This window comes from Lagopus leucura, unplaced genomic scaffold, assembly GCF_019238085.1.
Source record: "Lagopus leucura isolate 7727_CA_CO unplaced genomic scaffold, USGS_WTPT01 Super-Scaffold_100009, whole genome shotgun sequence".
Taxonomy (NCBI): domain Eukaryota; kingdom Metazoa; phylum Chordata; class Aves; order Galliformes; family Phasianidae; genus Lagopus; species Lagopus leucura.
Genome location: NW_024962266.1, coordinates 8,445,768 through 8,468,511, shown reverse-complemented (window position 1 = coordinate 8,468,511; position 22,744 = coordinate 8,445,768). Strand labels below are relative to the sequence as shown.

Genomic DNA, 22,744 nt, shown 5'->3' with positions numbered 1-22,744 from the left:
TTTTCTAAACAGTATCCTAATCACACTTGCAGCTCCAGCCAACAAACATCTGAATGCCACAGCAGCCTTTCAAGAGAAAGCTTCAGCGCTGTGAGGTGTTTAAAGAAAAACTGAAATGTTTCAAAGAGATCAAATACTCTTTGGTGTTACCTCCTCGTTCCCTCCAATTAGAAATGGAAAACATCTTTTCTGGAAATTAGACAGAACCTATTTTTAAAAATAAAGGAACTGAAGAAAAGAGAAGAAAAGCCCCAAACTTTAAATACTATGGAAATCCGCCTGGATGGAAAGCTGTATCTGTTTCTTTTTTGCAATATAGTCATTCAGAAATGCACCAAAAATATTTTGGTAATACTGAGAAAAAAAAACATTACTAAAAATGAAGTACATCTCAGGGGAACATGATCCAACCGTCACCTTTCTTTCCTCAGTGATGTAAACTTTAAAAAAATAATCAGACGTGTGTCAAAGTACATCTTTAAAAAAATCAATATCTTAGTATGCATACTAAATCTTTTGGAAGATTTTACTGACTGCATTTAGAAGTTGTACATCAAAAGAGATGCTGTAATAGCTACAATAAAACCAAGGTTTTACAAGTTTTTGTATGAACTGAAGGGAGGGATTCAGAGATTGATTTTTCTTCCATAAAGAGCCACTTTAGCGTTATTAACAGAATTCTCTCCTCCAGTTTGAGTCAGTTTTTGGGTTTTTTTTGTTTTGTTTTGTTTGTTTTTCAGCAGCACTCACATGAGAGGATTAATTCTAGTTTTCACCACACAGAAATAGAGCAAAACATCAGGTACACGTATGGCTGCACAGACAGCCAAATGGTTCTGTGCAAAGCTCAGTGGATTAAATACAAGAATTTTCCATTGCTCCAGCCACAACTAGCGTCTTTCTGTCCATACATGTACAGTTGTGACACTTAATTGCAAAGAATAATTGCTACATCTTTGCTATAGTCTTCTTCTTTACTAGACTGCATAAAAAAGGGATCTGTGTCTTACTGCATTTCAGAGAGAGAAAGAGAGAGAGAGAGAACTTTCAGCAAGCTTTTACTGTGTGTTATAAAGAGAGGTATGTCCACATTATTTTTATTTGCCTTTGGGGAAGGAGTTCATGGCAAATGAAAGAGGAGGAAAAGTCTTAGGCAGCAGTTGTTTTTCTTTTTTGCAGATAGATAGTAGTCTGATAGTTAAGACTTTCACAGAATATTGAAAACCCAGGTTTCCAGGCCTTTCTCCAAAACTAACAGGACTCGGACATTCCAGAGGCACACCAAAAACACCAGGCTATCAACCATTCTGGGACAGCAAGGGGTCTTTTTTCTTTTCTTCATGCAAAAGGCTTTCCCAGAAAAACGTCCATTGAAAAAAGGTTACTTCAAGATATCTTAAGTGATCCCCACAGGAGGAAAAACAGATTAAATTTTCAACCAGTTAGTTGCAGTCTTGTTTATGCCTGTAAACAAGAGGGAAAAACCTCTAGCTTAATGAGAAAAAAAAACAAACATTCTCTCTACAAAGTTCTAGTAATACCTTTAATCATATAACAAGCTTAATGCATTACATTAATTTGTTCAATTAACACAGTTGGACTTTAAGATCAAAAAGAGAAGAGAGAAGACTGTGATCCAACAAGTGTGTTATAAAAATACTGCTTAAGACATGCCAAGTATTATTTAATGTGTGAACCCCAACAAAAGGCTTCCCCCCTAAGACAGTTGGTGTTTTGTCTCCCTTTTTGTTATTTTTAAGTGGTCACATCAGTTCTACTGCTTTGTGAAACGCACTCTTGTTTCTTATTTCTGTGCATAATAGTTCTTAGGACACACTTTCTTGTGATGGTAATAGTTGAGAACAAACTATTTTACAGAAGATCACAAGCATCAGAAGATTGCTGTGTGGATGAAATACATGCTGGGCAGATCTATCATGGCAATAGTACACAAAACAATGCGATGCTTGGTATTCTTTCTGCTCAGAACGGGTCTCACATCAGGTAGAGTACACTAACTCACTTTCTTTGCTGTTGAATGACTTTTCCTAGCACCCTTCATTTCAATGCAGTTTATATTTTAAAGTTCTGGAGAGACTGCTGCAGCTGTGTAAGGGCCATGTAAAATGCAGCTGGAGAAAAAAGAGAAAGGCAACCACTTAGCGAGACCTCTATACCTTCCCTTCCTCACATAGCCAACTAAAGTCCATTATAATTAGTGCAGTATGAAGAAACTAGAAAGTGGCTAATCTAAAGCTATACAGTTGTAGCCTCATTTAGGAAATGCCTCCAGGCTTTCTCAAACATTTAGTAGTACAACTAGATCACAGAGCAAAGCTAATATTCAAATCTAAATACTCAAAAGGCATTAAAAAAAATCCTTTTCTGTGCATTATTAAGCCCACATTATCTTCTCTAACAAAGTGCTTCTAGGAATTTGAGAATCATCTTTTTTTTCTATCCTACAGGCTGAGCTGTATACTGTTGACAGTGACTACAAATGTGTGTTGCAATAATACGTCATCATGTGAGATCTAGGCCTTATTTCACTAGATCTCATTTATACAACTATGCACACACACACACACACACACACACACACGAATTTCAGAGTAGGTAGGTTATGAAGATTAGAAGTAATGGCCACAAATAGTTTGGAAACAGAAAAATGGTCCCTTGATTCCCAAAGGGATTGAAGCCTAAAGCACATTTCCTGCAACTCACGGTGATTCCTGTACACCGGAATATCACTCACAGCTGAGAGGACATAGGAAAGAATTGATAACACTGTGAATTTCAAAAGCTGAGTTTGGAGAGAATAAGTATGCAGCTTTTTCATCCTCCTGCTTTTATTTAAGCTAGCAGGGCTAAAAACATTAGCGTTTGGTTTACACTGGACAGTTCTGATTGAGGTAGATGGAAATGTCACTAGCCCAGCTATTCTGAAGCTTTCTTTACTAGATATTTTTTAAAAACAACGCAGATGGAGTGTAAGTCCTATCATTCATCTTTAAGGACAAAGTAAAGAGTAAATCTAAGGCTGGTATCATCAACATGCAATTCCAACCTTTAAACTAGGCCCTTCAGGTACCAGCGGAGCATGAACTGCAATGCAAGCTATAAATTCAGTTCTCGGGTGATGAATTTATGCTAGGTTTCCTATGATCATTGTTTATACTGAATTCAAGTTTTATTAAGCTTTTACTGCCCTGTAAGAACAGTCCCATGGAACAGCAGGAGAAACAACAGAGCTAAACACCTAAAAATGCTTCCGTAGGTGGTTTTTAATTCTCCTCTATATACACACTGAAATCTTGACTATAGTTAAAGAAACAAATTTGGTGAATAGAAGGTTTGGACCGTTAGTTTTGTTACCCCTTATGTTGCTTTAGGTACTAGATAATTCTTCCTTTGTGGGATTCAAGATGTCATTATTACACCCTCGAGCCTAAGTGCCAAATGATTTCCTTGCTGTCCAACAGCTTACAGCACCACACCACACAGCAGAACAGGAATTTGTGGAATCCAGTTCATGATGGCAGCTGGGACTGCACTGCTACATCAAGGAGGGAATTGAGCTCTCCTCAGAGTTTTAATAGTTTAAAGAACATACCCACAGCTTTTAGCAGAAAAGTAACAGCTATGTTGGTTTCCTGAAGAAACTGGAGTTCAAAACACTTATTAGAAAAAAAGTTGTCTAAGTGTATCATATGCTTGCATGCCATGAAGACAATCTGTACGTTCATTCTGAATTTAAAACTCAGTTGAGCATGGAGAATGATTTCATTTCACCGGTTATTCAGAAGTTACCTCTTAAATAGGAAATTAGTGCTATACCTAAACCATTTATTTTATTTTTGACAAACCTTTTTCGTGAGTAGAGATTTTTCATCAATTCATACCCTGATCTTAAAGTTTGCAACAACGTTAACCATTACTTCTCTTAAGTTGTCTTTTGTATTCATGTTGTCCCTTAGAGAGGTTTTGCAGCAATAATGGTAAGAAAATCTATTCACTTCCTTTTGACTGAATTGTGTTGTATGACAGGGAAGTGACTACTTGCAACCTTGATCCACACCAGCTAAATACAGCCAGGCAAGATCAAGTTTTTACCATAATGGTTCTCATACCCTCTTCTAGCTTTTTCCAAAACCCGAGCACACCATTAGACACGTTTCTTTTCCATACAGTTAAGTCACAGGATTGTGGCTTACTAAAAAAACTCATTCATCTCTGCTGATTCCTGTAGGACTATAGGCACCAGATTGTATTACTGTCATTTTTTTCCGACCAGCACATCTTCCTAGCACTTCTAACTGCTCTCAACTAAATTGTTACTTAATCCTTCAGCTTTTTAGTTTCTTGTATTAACTACTCACTTTACAAGAAACTGGTTTTGTTTTGTTTTCTGATGATTATGCTGTTACAGTAGTTTTCAGAGTACAGTTGAAGAGCACATTCAGTATTGCCTTAAAGACTGTAAATTTTCCATTTGGAGTCTCTGAAGTAATATCAGTAATAGATAACACCATGGTTAGGAGTCCAGTACTTGTTTTATGATCCTGATAACATAAATGACGTTGACAGAAATTAGTTCCTATGCTGTTCAGAAGCTGAATTTCACATCTGTTAACATGGGCAAAGATATGACCATTTCTGAAGTACTTTTCATTTCAAAGTTTGTTCACTTCCTAAAATCATCTGATAATTCTGCTCAGTCCAGCTGATCATTAGGAAGACCATTAAGATCAAGTATACGGAGAAAGTCGATGCAAATACGCTGCAAATTTTTCTTCACCATTTACTCTGAGTTTTCCCCTCAGAACAAGTAGGAACTTTAACAGGCAAAGATTACATCCACGAAATAAAAACACCAGACTTTTCTCTCCATGTCTGCAACACCTCAGAAGTACAAGCACTTTGGTTTGTGAGAAGATGTTAGGATATTCCTAAGCTTTCCAAGGCTCTTATTCTTACAGACACTTCCAGTAGTTTGAAAGAGTGCATTAAGCATAGGTGCTTAATTTCTAGGTAAATCCTGGTTTTCTGTGGTGTTCAAAAATGAGGCAAAAGTCCTCGCCTATCAACCGAACTGTTGTCAATATGGGTGCTATAAACCACCATTTTTCAAAAATCACAAGCAGAACTCTGGTACTCAGTCACTTCCAACAATATTTTCGGCATTTCACAAATACAAATTCGATGCTGTCAGCACAGTTACATGAGCTCATTTCATCTTGCATGGAAAGAGAGACCAAAAAAAAAAAAAAAAAGAAAAAGAAAAAGTTGACCTCATATTCACACGCCTGGACTGCATCTCAACGTAAGTAATGTGATTAACTGTGACCTATGTGCAGAGACAAGTCTGCAATCAGAATTTGGGAAGTTCAGCACATGAAGTCATACCTCTCAATATTGTATGTGCTTGATTTGTCAGTAGTTTGTCACTAGGCAGTTTTAATGACTATTAATAGACAGTGACAAAAAGCAATCACATTCATCACAAAGGATTTGATAATGATACCTGTGACATATCAAGGAAAAAAATCTAAGGTAGGAACTAGAAGTTCAAGAAATCTTATTTTACTGTTTATTTCTGTTGTGCTATCAAGCAAAAAAATGGAACAAAAAAGAGACTTAAGTACATTGGCAGGATAATAAAGGATTAAACTAGCAATAAATGTAAGAGGAATTTGCACTTCGGTTGAGGTAATCCCAGATATGCAAACAAAGTGGGAGAACTCCTTGAGAGTAGCCATGCTGAGAAGAACCGTAAGGGTTCTGGTTGATGAAAAACTTAACATGAACCAGCAGTGGCACCTGCAGCCCAGAATACCAATGGGACCCTGGGTTCCATCAGAAGAGGGGTGGCCAGCAGGGTAAGGGACGCGATTGTCCCCCTCTACTCTGCCTTTGTGGTGCCCCATCTGGAATACTGCATCCAAGTCTGGGTCCTCAACACAGGAAAGATGTGAAGCTGTTGGAGAGGGCTATGGAAATGATCAGAGAGCTGAAGCACCTCCCCTATGAAGACAGGCCGAGGGAACCAGGCTTGTTGAGTCTGGAAAAGAAAAGGCTACAGAGAAGCCTCATTGCTGCCTTCCAATATTTAAAGGGAGTTCATAAATATGAGGGAAATCAACTCTTCGCAAGGGCAGATAGTGAGAGGACAAGGGAGAATTGTGTTAAACTAAAGGAGAGGAGATTTAGCTTAGATGTCAGAGGGAAGTTTTTCACTGAGAGAGCGGTGAGGTGCTGAAACAGGTTGCCCAGATAGGTTGTAGATGCCCCATCCCTGGAGATGTTTAAGGCCAGATTGGATGAGGTCCTGGGAACTTGATATAGTGCTTGATCTAGCAGCTGGCAGCCCTGCCTGTGGGGGAAGGGAAGGGAAGTTGATCCTCCCTTTCAACCCAAGACATTCTGTGTTTCTATTAAAAAAAGAAAAGCCATGTTTTCACAAAACCTGTAGGCCCAAGACCCAAAACGTAGTTTTTTCACTCTATACACTTCTGAAAAACAACAGTAAATAAAACAATGATCTTTACAGGAAAGAAGATGGAAAGCCTTAGAGCATGCTACAAGATTACACCAGTTTCAATTTCTATTAGATGTTTATAAAAAACTTCACCTTTACAGATTTTGAGCAACCTGTTCTAGAGGGAGACATCCCTGCGTATAGCAGGGGGTTTAAAACTAGATTGATCTGAAAGGTCCCTCCCAACCCAGACCATTCTATGATTTATTACTTACAGGCATAGTTCTAGTTACAGTTCTTGGACTTCCGGACAAAGACATTTTATTTAAAGTCACTAAACATTTCTTTGAAGAGTTCCCTCTGCCTTCTACCAAAACTAAGAAGGACTGATTGCACTCATTCAGAGTGGTTTAACTTAAAAATTTCTTCACTCCTATTCAGAAGGGAAAAATCACAAGACAGCTGCTTTCACTTGGCCGCTATACCTTTGTTTATTTTTTTTTTTTATTTCTTTATTTTTTACAGTTGTCAGACTTCCTTTCAAAACCTATTAATGGATTTTGAAAGATTCTGAGCAGCTATATAGATGTACAGGATCAGGAGAAAACCATTTTGATTATTGCAAATTTCTAATAGTTAGAAGAGGAGATCTCAGATGACAAATACCAGATGAAGACAGATTTCAATAAGTAACTTCTGCTAAACCCCAAACTTCCTAAATCAGTGCAATAGCCTTATCTTTTTCACTTTTATTTACTTCTGTGTAAAATAGATAAATTTCATTATTTTTCTAGCAGAGAAATAGGCATTGAATTTTAGGTATGATTTTTTTTTAAGCGAGAAGAAAAGGGCATACATATGTGCACGTATTTACCACACTTGGAATTTGAAGCTTGTTTCAGAAGTCTTTTTAAAAAAAAAAAAAAACAACAACAAAAACAACTACTTACTTACGTCTTTACCATATACCAAATATTATTACTACTTTTGATTTATTCACAGAACTAAGTGGATTTTAAATTTGTTAGCCCTGTGTGAATATTTTAAGAGTCCATGCACTTAGTCTAAATTGGAAACAGCTAACATACCTTGTATAATACCACACTTGTCTACAATGAACCAGTCTAAATGAAAAAATGCAATTTACAAAGACTTCATTCTTTTGTTTGCATTCTAGCAGTATAATGAAATAATGTGTCCTGCTAGAAATTGAGTATTTAAAACAAGTTCCACTTACAGAGCATTTCTTCTCTTCTGAAAAACATACTTAAAAATACTTCACAATTAACATATTGTATACATTTTGCAAGGTCCTCAAAGATCAAGAACTGTATCTGGAAAGACTGTCCAATCTGCCAAACAATTACACCATGTATTACACTAAGGTGCATTAAATGTCTGGCTGCTGCAAAGGCACAGAAACGTGCTTACTCACAATTGAGTCCAATAACCAAAACAAAGTTGGTTATAATCTAAAATGGAAATGAATAAGGAAAAAAAAAAAAAAAGAGAGAGGGGAAGGACAAGTCTAAAACACTGCAGACTTTACAACAGCAGAGTGGAAACAAATGGAATATTATAGCTGGGATGCAGTCACAGGACTCTGTGCAACTCTGTTACAGCTCAACACCAATGGCTTCTGGTGAAATTAGTTCTGTGTGCTACTTCAGTGAAAGTATAAAGAAGCACATTCAAAAACCAACAGCACAAAGAAAACATAGTCATGACTACTCACAATAGAGAATTCTGTACTGAATGTGTGAACTGGACATGGATTAGGCAAAACGAAGCAGCCTTCCCTTGCCTGGGATTTTCGTAGCAATGCAAGCCAAGCAATCTAAACAGGAATGTCTGTCTGTTAAGAGGAAAGGAAGAAATAAAACTCCACAGCAACAAAAACTGCTTTCCCCATGGAAAAATGGTAACTTGGGACAATATTTGGCACCACAAGTTCAAAGGGTTATTTTATCAGCCTTCTAAGTACAGACCCGGAGACTTTACAGTATTCCTGTCTCTATGCTATTGCTTTTTGTGCCATTCATGGCATTTAAATTATAGACCCACTGTAGCCATGTAGTCAAAACACCACATCATCTGATGAGACACTATTATAATGTCAGTGTGTCTGTTTTAACTGTTCTTTCATATACTGTACTTCTCATCAATCACTCTCTCTGCCAAAAAATGGATACAAGAGACGATTTTATCTTTAGACTCCACAGAAATTTTGTACTCAGACAACTGCAATACTTTGTTCATCACATAATCTAAACTCCCATTTACACTCACGAAATTTTTAGAGATGCAAACAATTCCAGGCTAGATGAAAAACCATTTGTAGAGCATTTAAACCGCATATCTAGGGTATTTTTAGGGAGTCAGTTTAATTGAAGCACACTACACTAACTTCTAAACTAAATGCCTGATCAAGTATTTTTAGTGTGTGGTTTCAATCTATATTCCAGATCTACTAGAACACTATTTCCTAGAGGCAAGTACTGACCTGCACACGTGTAGTTATTTGCTGCAACAAATAGTGTTGTGCAAGAGCGTTTTCAAAGCAGGTTTAACACAAATATTTCATTTCTAAACTGTTCTGTGACAGAATTTGAGCTTTACCTAAACCATCCTGAAAAGGTAAAATAGCTCATATGAAGTCATTAACAGAACTACATACCGAATCCAGCTTTGGCCCTATGTTTAGAGCTTTCTCTTCTCAAAAGCTAAAAGAAAGCAGTTTCAATGTCACAAAACATATATATATATATATATATATATATATATATATATATATGTATGGGGAGGGCCGGGGATCTCCTGCTGGTAGCCTTCAAAACAGCCAGCTCCATTCAACACGGAAGAGATTATTTATGAAATTTCTAGATTTCATAATGTTTCCTATTTTCTGCCATTCCACATATGTGCTATTCATCAGTTCAAACATTCAAAACTCAAAGTTGTGCTTTGAAGTATTTACACTAAGAAATAAAAAAAGGTTATTAAAAACAGCTGAACAATATTTTTATTAACATATTTCTAATGCCTTAATCATTAGAAATCATTACGCAAATGATTTTTTGCTTATTGAATGTATAGTTTCAACTCAAAGGGGCTAAGTATCAGGAATCCATTCAGGTTTTTGAGCATGTAGCCAACTTACCAATATTACCTACAGCAACTGAATATATTCCACAGATCTGTTGAGCTTTTACATTTTTTCCCATGGGGAGTGGGGGAGCAGCATACTTCCCCCCCTCACAGTTTGGAAATCATTCCATTACAAAGGAAAGCAGTATTTGATGCTTTACAACTGACCTTGCTAGTTTTATTCTACTATTTTTCCCCTACAATTTTATGTTTTCTATTCTTCCTTTGCATTCTGTTTTAAACTTCATCCAAAGATTACAATTGCACAAAGAATATAAAAGCAAAATAAAACTACCCAAGCCCTTCTCAAAATGAAACGCTTTACAGGTGCTGCAAAAAGTTATGCAGACATGTGAAGATGTCAGCCCACATTCTTTTTTCCTTAAACAAAAGCTCTCAAACAGCTGACAGAAAAACGCAGAAGTAGATCTACTTTTTAAAGTCTTGGACTGTCTGAAATATTTTTACTGACAAGTGCTTCTGACTAAGTTCCATGAAGCCGTACAGCAGCATACTCAGCGTGGCTGAGATTAGACATTCCTGAATTGAGATTGGAAAGGACCCCAGTCAATCTGCTAGTCCAGTGTCCTGCCTAAACCAGTGCAAAATCTGATATCATCCTGTGCTGGTATCTCATATAGCCAAATCTTAAAAATTGTCAAGAGCGGAGAGATCTCTCGCTTGGCATTCAGCTCCTTTAGTTCAAAAGGGATTTAACATTCAACTAATGGTAAAAATACAAGGTATTCTCTTCAGACATCTGACCTGCTGTGAAAGCCATGGTATTGCATGACACATTCAATTCATACTTGACCACTACATTCCCGTAATTTACATTTCATGTGTAAGAAGAGAAAGGTTACTGAATGAATACTAGAATATTTTCTCCTGTATCCTCTCTAATATCTGGTCCATTTTCTATCTTACTGATGTGTTCTGTTTTCATTGTCTGAAGAAACTCATTCACAACTGTGGCACAAAAACAGGGAGAAGACTGCATTTAAATACAAAACAAAACCAAATGAGAATGATCTGCACCCTCTGTATCCCTTCTTACAAACTAGCAAGACGTTTAAGTTAGACTACATACACAGTTCATTCTAAAATTAATGCCTCCTACTTAAGTCTGTGGAAAATACAGGAGATACAAAGAGCATAGTAACTATCCAATAGAGCAAAGTCTCAGCTACTAAACACCATTTTTGAACAGTCTCCACCGTTAGCTTTGCATTTTTGCCAGTGATGAATAAGAGCCTGGCTGCTTCAGTTGTAAAAATTGGCACCAGCAGAAGTGTCCCACTGTTGCACAGCTGCTATGACATTATTGCTAGGAAAACACCCACACAGCCCATCTTCCACTGGCCTGAACAGACAGAATTCAGAAGGTGACAAATCCATTCAGACTGTACTGTGGATGTGGTAGGACAGTGCAGCCAAGATTGACAATGCTCTCCATTGCTCCACTGTCTTCAAACTGGTACAGGGCCTGGTGGGATTGAATTGCAAGAGGAAGGTTGTCTTCTTCTCCAGCCTGACTCAGGAAGTTCAAGCCCTCATTATGATGTAGCAGTCAGCACTGACGGTTTAGCCAGGTTACAGAAAATGCAGAATGACCATCCCTTTCCTATCCCAGAAGGCAGGCACATCACTTTTCCCACTGAGGGCTTATAATATCTTGCATATTTTCTTCAATGGGAAATTTCAGTGTCCACTTCATGGACTGCCATTTTGACCTCAGCTCATAGAGTTAATGTCAAGTCTCATCACTGGTAATGGTGTGACCCAGAAAACTGTCATCTTCAGCCTCACTTTGGTTCAATAGGTCCTGAAAATTTTGCATACAGTGTTCTTTCTGCTGTTGTGTGAACATTCGTGGTGCCCATCTGGCACAAATGTTCCAATATTTCAACATTGTCACTATTGTTTCCAATACACTGAAGCTTATATTCAGCTCAATACCCAGACCCCCACTCCTAATCCACCGATTCGCCCAGATGAACTAATCGAGATGTTCTTCATTTCATGGTGTGACAGCTTTGCATGATCACCCAGAACATGGCTTGTCTTTCACACTGCTGTTGCCACTGCTGAAAAACACCACCCACGGCCTCACTGTGCTCACATCCACTGCTTTGTCTCCATAAGCATTCAGTAATCATTGATGAATGTAAATGAAGGCAATTTTTCCCACGTGTAGGAATTCAATAACACCTTAGTTTCATATGCGCTTCTATGTCAGATGCCTTTGTCAGACTGCCCCTCTGCTGCTGTCTGTCACACAGCAACAAAATGTAACTGAATAACTGATGGGAAGGTTCAGCCTCTCCTTTACTACCATCAACATCCACCTCTGCTGTCAACATAATGGGCCAACATAATAAGATAGGAGGCATCACTTTCAGAGCAGCCCTCATATATTCAAAACTCCAGCCATACCTATTTTAATTGCTTCTTTTCAAGTATCAAGCAGCTATATTCTTGCACATGATGGAACTGAATGGGACAATGAAATACAAACAAGAAGTCCTCTCTGGGCTTTTCACTTCTAATAATCAAATTCATGGGACAGTAGAGAAGCTTGTAGCAGGGATACCACCCTCATGATTTTAAAATGCTGTTGTAGATTTTATGTTATGAAAATTAAACAAATGAGAACGAAATTTAAGATAACATATTAGAGTTTCCATATAAATTTAATAATTACTTTTATAATCAGATGATTTGCCACAGATACTATCTAGTGTATAAATGAATTAGCATAATGCACAAACTGATTTGCTGTTTGTCCAGAGATCACTTTTTAAACTGCAGATTTTGACACACGTTTTAAATCACATCCCTAGCAATTAAAACATTATCAAGTTTCATGATCAAGTTTCTACATCTGATATAAAAGAAATACAGACACATTTTATCATCTTGCACTACAAATTTGCAACGTATTTGAGCTTTATCATTGAAGTACAACTGGAGGCATGCTTTTGTTTCCAACCTATATGCCCCTACTGAATAGAAATCCCACTAATTCCATGGGAGATAACATACAACAGTGCTGCAGTGATGGGACAAGATGCAGGGAAGGTGCAGGGATGAAAAAACACAGCAATCAGTAGCCCTACCAGGCCTGCACAGGCAGCATCCATCTTACTCAGAATAGCTCTCCAACCGCAGCTCATAAGCTGTTGCACAGCACACCTCTCACAAGAATAGGCATGTTTTCCATGTTTCCATGCTTGTCTTATTTTACATAACCCAGAATTTATTCACCCTCACTGTCTCAATATAATGAATGAGAAATCAAACAAGTCAGCAAGATCACACCATTGCACTTTTTTCTAACCAGTTTTTCCAAGAATCCCCAAGGGCATCAAGAGAGATGTGGACTGTTTTTGATTACCTGACCTTATGAAGGAGCAAACAAGACCAAGAAATATTAGCATAAAATTTCAGTAATAGATTTACAACATATTCAAGGAGGTGAACAAAGATAAGGAAGCTCAAAACACAGTTAATTCCTTTTGAAGTCTATTAAGAGTTCTTTGGTAAAAAGGAAAAACTCTTTTTAAGGTAGACTATATTTGACATACTCAGAGTAGAAGAAAACTGCAAAATACTTAAGGTTCAACTTTCTAAATCAGCAAGGTGTAAGAGAAAACCAGTCCTACACTAGTAATTCTCCATATTAATCATTTTAAAACAAGTAATTTATCCCAGAGCTGTTTCCCATCACTCTTACTAGGATGAAGATCTTGTAAGACAGCATGCTCTCTTCATCCAGGCCAACTACTTGCTGGCAGAATGATAAGCAGAAATAAAAACCAAAAGTTCCATATAAAAAATCTTTTAACTTCTCCAGTTTGCTTTTGGTGTAGCTTAGCTAAAATCTAATTTACATACTGAAAACCCTTCTTAAACCCTCAAACTCAGATATTAACATTTTCAGCCAGTGAAGTCACTTGCATTAATCTATTTTTCTAAATTAGGTGCCTAGAATTTGCAGATGAAGCTAAATTCTTTAAATAATGGAAACAGACTTTTAAATTCTGATTTACCTGCTAAATCCCTTCCTGGAGAACTATCCAGCAGGAGAAGACGCATCCTATGTACAGATTTCTTGGCTGTACTGTCACGCATCACCAGGAGCTGTCACTTCAGCATAAAGGAACATCAAATTATGCCTAAGAGGAAAGCAGAACAGCCAGCAAAGAATAAGACGAGTCAGCTTAATCAAACTCATAATCATTACATCTTTTTCATTATAAAGAGAAGACAAAATGAAGTCCTGAACACATATTAGTGCAACGAAGACTGAAGTTACAAAAGCTACCAAACACCGCAATTACCTTCCAAGCATCTATATGCCACATACCCATTGAGATTTATATCTAGGCAGCAACGTATATTGCATAGAGAACTGCGCACATAAGAGGACTGCCAGAAACCAGCAGATTTGAAAGAGCTCCTAAATTCACCAGGGAAATGAGAGTCAAGAGGTATAGAACTGCAGCCACAAAGGCCTGGATTTAGTGTTGCTGCCTTCTACCGTTAGGAAGAACTCACTAACTTTTCTCTCAACTGGCAAAGGAATAAGCAGTTTTTGCTGCTTTCCTTTGAAGAAATAGCTTTCACAGCCAAGGCATGGAGGACCTGAATTCAAATTCCAACTGCACCAATGAGATTTTGAAAACAAATCTACTCCCTATCCACTACTTGGTATGTCAGTGCAAGGAATGCTCTCAAATGCTTTCTCCATTGGTTTCAGCACTTTGCAAAGAGCAATTGAATATTCAGTTGGAGGCAAAGAGTATGTCCAGCTACAGCACAGTAACTGAGCCACCAGCCTCCCTTGTCTTGGGCATTTGCTCCAATACCTGGCTGCTTGCAGCAGGAGAAGTGCCAGGCAGGGAGCTGCAGGTGACTGCAACCAGTACTCAAGGGAGGCCAGCACCAATCTGACCCAGGCACTGGGAAACTCATTTGACAGATGTTCTGGCAACCAAGGCCTTTGGGCAACTCCCTTGTGAAATAAACTCTGAATAAGGCTTTTGAGGACAGGTGATTAATTTAGCTAGACTGGGCTAGCACTTAAGCTAGCTGCGGCATATATTTTAAGAATATAATGCAGCTTGATAAGGTTTCATCATGCTCATCTTTTTATGGTGGTTTTAAGTGACCACTATAAATAATTTGCTTACTTGTAAGTGTGACTGGAAAACTTATTCTTTTTTTTATACAATCATATTTATCCATATTTCTTTTAAGGATCCAAAGATCTTCTAGAAACTAGAAATGCAATAAAGAGACATTCATGGTTGTAGAGATTTGTTGGCACATTAGCATTACTTGTTCTGAGCTTCGTTTTTAGTATCCCACCATTTCAGTTTTCAGTATGCCAACTGTGCATAGATATCATCTCTGTGGTAGAAGCAGGGTGCAGCTGAACGGCTTCATAGATATTCTGCTGGTTGGTGGTGTGTTACATGTGCAAAGCAGTTTGGTGTTGCTATTTAGACTTGATTGGCAGCAAAACGCTTCTTGATTAAAATAGAATTTCCAAATTCACTAAACACAAGTCTTGGCAAGGGGGAAGAACTGAATGTCGAGTACCACGGTAGGTGAGCATGAAGACATTACATACAGTATAAAATACCAAAGGAAATTAAATAAGACCTTGATACCATTTCAGTCCAGTTCAACTCTTTAACCACGCAGGATGGCAAGATGTTTGTTACATAACAGCAAATTCAGATGGCTTTTTTTTCTTTTTTAAATCCTGCCATCTTTACAGTGAAGAGCAGAGGATTAGATATCCACAGATTGAGAGACAGAGAGAGGAGCCAGCAGCAATATTTAGCACAGAGTGAATGATTCCTGGCACCATTTAGCTTTTCTGCATCAGGAACCTGGCAGCCTCTTTTCAAAGATGCTGATTGAATAGTTAATATCAGTGTTATACACAGGCTCTAAACGAGGACAAAAAATGAATGAGAACGACCAGGACCTAAGCCCCCAACTTACTTTCATCTCTATATAAAATACATGTATATGTATATACACAGAAAACGGTGGGAGTGGGGTTTAAATACTGGGCAGAATGCCAAAGCCAAAAGAATGCAGACAAAGGGCATAGTTCATCTTCTGACTATACATCTGTGAAAAAACCTTTATAAAATATATATCAAATTTTTTAGGCACAAGAAAGCCGTAATGCAACGTAAATGGTTAGTTCTTAATTTTCCCAAGACAGCATAATCTGCAAGGTACAGGATTTTTTTTTAATCAGTAGAATTATCCCTATTTTCTTTCAGAATTATAAAGCTCTAGCAAGTCCATAACCGTAAAGATAGCACATTTGTAGCCTTTCACTATACTCAGGAATTTTGAACTACAGAAACCACAACTAATCACCCACCAAGTCTGTGTAGAAATCTGCTGATCATTTGAGAAAAGCAGACTTGTTTTACTGCCAAATGTCAAAATGGAACTAAGTGGTGAGATGCATACTCTGATTACTCTTGCACTCTAAAGTTTGGCAGTAATATATTTATGCACACACAAGGATGTGTTTACAGACTTGCACTTTGAGAGACCATGAAAGACGACAAACTAAATCAGTCCTTAAAGGGAAGAGGCTTGTAAAAAAAATAAATACACCATACTGGACCGTACCGAATGGTCCATCAGAAGCACACTATCCGCAACTGAGATTTTTTAGTCAATGCAGAGAAATTCTTCCCATTTGTCTGTCCTAACCGAGCACCTGAAATGCACTTCTGTTACTAATCCAGCAGCATAGGCCCAAACCTAGGTGACATTTCTCAGACTTGTGACCAACCCAACCCACTTTCTCATTTTCTTCATCTTTTCAATCATGTGTACACACAGCTACAGGAAATTAGTTACCCAAAACTAATACAAACAAGTTTCCTAATGGAATAAATAGGAACAACCATTACAGTTACAATCCACGTTGCTTGAGGTGGATTATTTCTCTGCTTATTCCCCAGGATATTGGCATGGCATACTCAGTCTGTACTGAATCATTTTCTGCTGTTGCTTCCTTCATTCATGATGGATTTCATATGTTGTGATTTCATCCAGTAACTGAAGTTGGAATGCTAGGGAAGCATTGCTGCCTACGTGTTTTAACTCTGTTTCAATGTTTTCCTTTGTCATATTTGCTAGATATTTAATTCTTTCTAGACTACTTACTCTCCACCTCTTTTGATTATACAAGGCTATGAAGGACAATATATTTTCTCTGCATAGGGACACCTGATGCCACAGAGTGTGTGACGTGAAGGAGAGAACCCAAAGGGAAATGAGTTTCAAGATCCCAATCTGAACAGCAAGCAGAAGTAAAAATCAGAGTTTGAAACTGTTCAAGACAGCAACTATTAGTGAAAGTGAAACCCTTCTCTCTTTTTTCCCCCTCAGTGAGCTCTCATATAAGTATCCTAAAGCAAAGCAGCTTGTACGTGTGCAAACGCACACAAACTCTTGGCCTCCTATGTTTCTGCTGACCTGTTTTGGGGGCAGCTTGTCCAACTTGAAATTGTTTGCACTGTAACTTCTCAAAAAGAAATCGCTGTCATGCATTTGACTGAGGATGTGATGGCATTGCTTATGTCCTCTTTTTAGAGGAGAGCTCTGTTGTTTTATTCCACATGAACTTAGTTTCCCCAGTAAGCACATATGCAGACCTTCCCCAGAAATACTCAGCCATGACCTTCCTGTTTCTAATGTCTTACCACGTGCCAATAAAATCCAAATCTCATCTAGGGAGGAGGAAAAAAGAACAATCATCCACGCAACAAGAAATAGGTTCAAATAAATATTTTCAGAAAACTCTTATACTATGTAGGCAACCTAATAGAATTGTAAACACCTTAATAAGATTCTGTTCCTAACTTTCAGATACACCATCTAAGATACTGGTTTGAGAGTAAGCACTGGAAGAACAGGAGAGGGAAAAAGCAACAAAGCTATTATAGGAATGTGGTAGTGCTACCCCTTTTTTTTTTTTTTTTTTTTTTTTTAATTCAGCAGGAGTTTGGCATAACAGCAGTAGCACAGTGACTCCTTTTACACTGAATAATTTCCAGCATTTCTGTACAATTACATCTCAGGTACACATACCAAAGACAATTTTCTAATCTTGCAAGCATAGGTATATAGAAGAGGAGAGCGAGAAAGACCAATAAGCCTCAACTCACCTTGGCCCTTACATTACTGAAGGATACTTCTCCCTCTCTAAATACCTGAGAAATTCAACGCCTCTGCACAGAGGAAGGAAAAGACTGAAAGAACAGAACTGACTTGTACAAGCACAATAATTTCAGTTTCTATTTGATAGTTCACAAATTTTTGTATACATATGTCTTTCTCAAATAGTTTGAATGAAATCCAAGCTCCAGGGAGAAAAAAAAAAAACATGATAAAGTCAGCTTATTTATTCTCTTGTGGAAGTGTTTTCATACCTTTGGGAAGAAATTAGATCTCAGAAGCCATTTTTCCTAAATTCCCTTGCAGTTTTTGCCCCCAAAGTGGGACAAATCACTAAGTATTTTAACTGCTGTTAGTTCTAATTCCTGCCTTCACTATATCTGACATTAGTGATGCTACGAACAGCAAACAGCACGTGACAATAATACTGAACTCTTATGCAAGATACATCCTAGACCTTCATATGACAGTTAAGCATGATCCACATTTCACAAGATAAATGAGATCCAGTGACATGAACAGACTGGTTATATGCTTTCTTTGGTCATATTATATTCTTTCTTTCATCCCATTCAGTAATTCATTTCTTGTATCCTCTCTTACATAGCCTAAAGGGATGGTATGTGGAATCTTAAACCAGTTTCAATCAATGGGATGAGGTCAGCCTTGAGATTCGTGTGGCAGGCAAGATTAAAATGTGCTTGCCCCAAGTCTAAGCTTTCTGAATAAGGCACCATGTTATGCTGCCTGCTTGTTGTCAGGTTGAATTGAAAACAAAAGTTATATTAAAAGACAGCCAGATCATTATTTCTCCTTTCTGCCCCCCTCCTCAAGCGCCTAAGGTCATTTTCCCAAACAAAAATAAATCCTTTTTGGAAGTGTTTTTGTGCTAAACAGCAGTGGTTAATTTCTTGCAACTAATTAGTTATTCAAGTGAAAGTATAATGATCCTCCAACATGATTGAAAGCGCTTCAACCGAGTTTCCTGCTAACGGCATACTTCTAGAGAAGACGCAATAAATCAGCAGGGTTATGGAAATCTTTAAAACAAAGCATGTCTACGACAGGAACCCATTAAAGATGTAGCCATGTAATATTTATGTACCTAGCTGACTTGTGCTTTTAACCTAGCACTTTCAGCCATAGCTTTTAGCACCTGGGTCATTCACTAAGAATGAAATTCACTGTATCTGCTAAAAGCCAGCTTAATATCTCTGCATTAGGTGTTCAGACAGAGTTTATATAGGATTTAAGCAATAGAGCCCTCCCACTGAATGGAATTTTATCCTGAGTTTTCTGAAGAAAAATACAAATAGAACACCTTTACGCTGCATAGTAATTTGAATCAAACTCCCCAGATGCCTTTAGAAGGGTTTTGGAAATAGCATGAGGTAAAGATGTTAAAAACAACAAAAAAACCACAACAAACAAAATCAAAATATAATTCACAACAGAAACCCCCACACTCTTTCAGAACAGCCAGCATCACCTATGGTTGTACTGACAATGGTTTTATTAGTGGCTGATCTCTAAACCTAGTGCTTTCACTAAAGGTGCTGCCTGCATTGGAATCTTTTTTGACATACTATTAACCAGTACAGACCAGCTGTTTAAATATACTCAGAACTGGAAAAGAGCAAGAGTCGGTTGTGTGGAAATACATTTCTATTATGTTTGGGACTTTTAGATGTAACAGATGTATAACTATAGCCCTAGACTGCTATAACTGATAGCCCTGGGTCTCCAAAAGAAAGAGAAATCCTCTTTCCTCCCATCACATTCTACTGCTTGTGTTGTGTGTTTATGTGCATTGTTAAAACACACACAAGCGCATGTGAAGCAAAGGGAATATTTTAATAATCCCCACATCCTTTGGCTATACATATTTTCCCTCATCTGATTCTGTCATTTACTTTATTGCCAAGCTTCTAGTGTATCTCCCACAGTTTTTGTAGACAGAATTTGGATTCATGAATCAGTTTCAGCCAAGTTCCCAAAAACTTGGCTTTTTTTCCTCCCCCTCCTCCTGGTTTACTCTCTCTTCCTGCAGCAGATAACTACAAAGAGGGAAACCTCACTGCTGTGGGGCTGGAAGAGGGGAACTTCAGGAAAGTGTGTAGAAACTGCATTTCCTGGGAGACTGGGAAAGGGGAGAAAGCAAAAAAAGATAAGAAATTAGCACAAAAAAGGGTCTGAAAGACAGAAAAGAGATTAAACATCACTCTCCCTTCCTAATAAAATCATCTTTGCTCTCACCGTAGGTTTTTGGGCTAATGACCACTTTCAACTCGCACTTTCTGTTGGAAAAATAAATTAAGAGTCCAGTTTAATTTTATCAATAGAAAGTTTAAAGTGGTCACTGGAGCACAAAGTGATTTTCAAAAGGCAGCTGAACTGAACAGGGACAAGGATGAGGATGCTGGGACAGCCACAATAGTACAGGCAAATGGAAAACACTATGAGCGTACCAATTTTCAACAAAATAGATAAGCTTTTATAAGAGTTCCTGCAATCCTGTAACTTTTGCTGTGGGCTTTGTTTAGACAATACTTAAAAACACAATTTCCAGAGTAGAAAACAAGTGTTTTGTGCGTTGGTCTTTATATATAGGGAAACAACAGTAAATGAACTAGGCATTAACTTCATGAACATGAGGATTATGCTTCACCCATGCTGTAAATCATTGGATCTAGTACAAGTAATTGTACTGCAATGGGTTTTGCTATGCTAACCATTTCAGCTGTGTGCCCAGTCCTTCCAAGTCTGAGCTTATGCTGTACTCAGAGCTTTGTAGGGTTTAGTCAATAGCATGTTTGATTTGAATGGTTTTTCCTAGATAACAGTAACACAAATCCATAACTTGTGTAACAAAAATCCAAAGCTTGTTTAGATCATTTAACATGCCTAAAAGCCTAAGCCCAAGACTGTAAAAAATAAGAAAAATAAAAGTAGAAAAAGCACTTCTTTAGAAGGGTCTCTGCTGCTGCACTACCAGAAGGCAAAAAGCATATTACGCTAACTATGGGCCAGAAACTGTTGTGCTCTTTTAAACCGCAGCAATGACTTGCATAAAAAGACTTCAAGGCATTTCCTCTTCTCCCAGAAGAAGCCACGAGTCTTTCTACTGCCCCAGGATGCACAGTGAAGTGACTGCAAGACAGGCGTATCTTTTGCATCCTAAACAGCAGCCTTTATTTATCAAAGCACACAGACCATGCAACGGACAGTCAAAACAAAGCAAAACCAGCAATTCTAACTACCCTAAGAAAACTTTGTTCCAAACTGAGCAGTACGTCCCACTCATAGATGGACATTACATTGCCTGTCTAGCAAATGCCCCTCTATTTTCTTCAGTTCATACCTTAATTTTATTTCACCAGCATTTATACATAGTCATCCATGAAGTTCTCAACATAGTCTTGAATCTGTGGTTTAACGTTTGTGAAGCATGCTGGTATTTTCAAGGATGAATTTGAAGCACAATCTCATTTTAAAGTATATGTGGAAAATACTGAGTTTGTCAGCAATAAGTATTTTGGCATATAGAAATTTTGCAAAGGAAAAAACCCACAAAAACCCCAAAACATAATTACAGCAAAGCAGATACTGTCATCAGGCAGCGATTTGCCATCCTTACATTTGCACAATAACAGTTCTAGCTGGATATCTTCTGCCTTTTGCTAGTACTGTGTGATAAACACAGCATTTGAAAACGTGTACACATATATATTTTCCATATCTACGTGCTACGTAAGAAGTTCCTGATGTTTAAACAAAGCAGAGACACAGAACCTTAAAAGGTGCCTCTCTTCCAGTGAGGACACAATTCCTGCTCTAAGGGCCTGGGGAAGTGTGCCTCAAATGCTAATAGCTCGAGTTGTGTGCAATAGCCCTATACTGTTTATATAGCACTTCACATGTTCAAAGCACTATGAGATATCAGCCATCACTACACTTTTATGAGGCTCTAAGTATTACCCACTAAATGTTAAGGCTCAAATGACTTGCTCTTGATCAAAAGAAACTTTGTGCAGCAGGACCATAATTATTTGAATTCGGTAATTCTGACAGTCCATTCCTATAGTGACTCAAACAAAAAAAAAAAAGAGGGGGATGGGATATTTAAAGCCAGTTGCAACTGCACTCTGTTCTGGCTGTGTTAAGTACAGGCATATGGAGGATCCCAAAGCTAACTCTCACAAAAGCAGCACCCGCCTCCAAAGAAAATGAAAACGCTGATGAAATTTTTCTATTTTAAAAGCATGAATACAAAAACTGTTTTCAAAACCTCAGTCACGTTTTTCTGAGTATATACGTCTGTCATAATCACTGTGAAGAACCTAAAAGGTAATGCTGTACAGAAATAGACCAGAAAACTCAAGATGTAAATCACATCATCTGCACTGAAGCAGGTTTTCCTTCTTTGCTGTTGCTGTTTTGATAAAGGTTGGGTTTTGATTTTTTCCTCTTCCTGTAGAAATCAGGAGGAGAAGCAAAGACCAAGGCAACTTGCAATAAGACTTAATACCTTTTAGTAATACAAAATATATTCCTGTTTTTAGACAGAATTTCATCCTATGAAAACCCAGTTGCCATTGCTGATACTTATTAACTCAGAGTCAAAATATCAAGTCTCCCTTCCCATGAAGGAAACCCAATGGAGCAGATGGTGAAAAGCAGCCAATCAGCTTTTGCTACCTAGAAATAAATCCTTCCTTGAAATAAGGAATGTTGTGCTCGGGGACATGATTTAGCAGAGAGTTGTTAGAGTTCAGGTAGTATGGTTCGGTTGCGGTGGGACTCGATGGTCTTTAGAGTCTTTTCCAACCTGAGCAGTTCTAGGATTCTAATAAAGGCTGAACGGAATTGATACTGAAGATTTTTGTACTTATA

At 37.9% G+C, this 22,744-nt stretch overlaps 1 long non-coding RNA gene across 3 annotated transcripts in view; it reads left to right on the top strand.

The window, feature by feature from the left end:
- LOC122181556 overlaps positions 1–22,744 on the top strand; it is a 63,407-nt gene that overhangs the window by 34,145 nt on the left and 6,518 nt on the right. The window contains exon 1 of one of the 3 annotated variants that reach the window (XR_006179477.1): positions 1,886–2,004. The exons of the other annotated variants lie outside the window; for them this stretch is intronic. This is a non-coding gene — a long non-coding RNA (uncharacterized LOC122181556). Of the gene's footprint in view, positions 1–1,885; positions 2,005–22,744 lie in introns of those variants that run through there. 3 annotated transcript variants of the gene reach the window in all.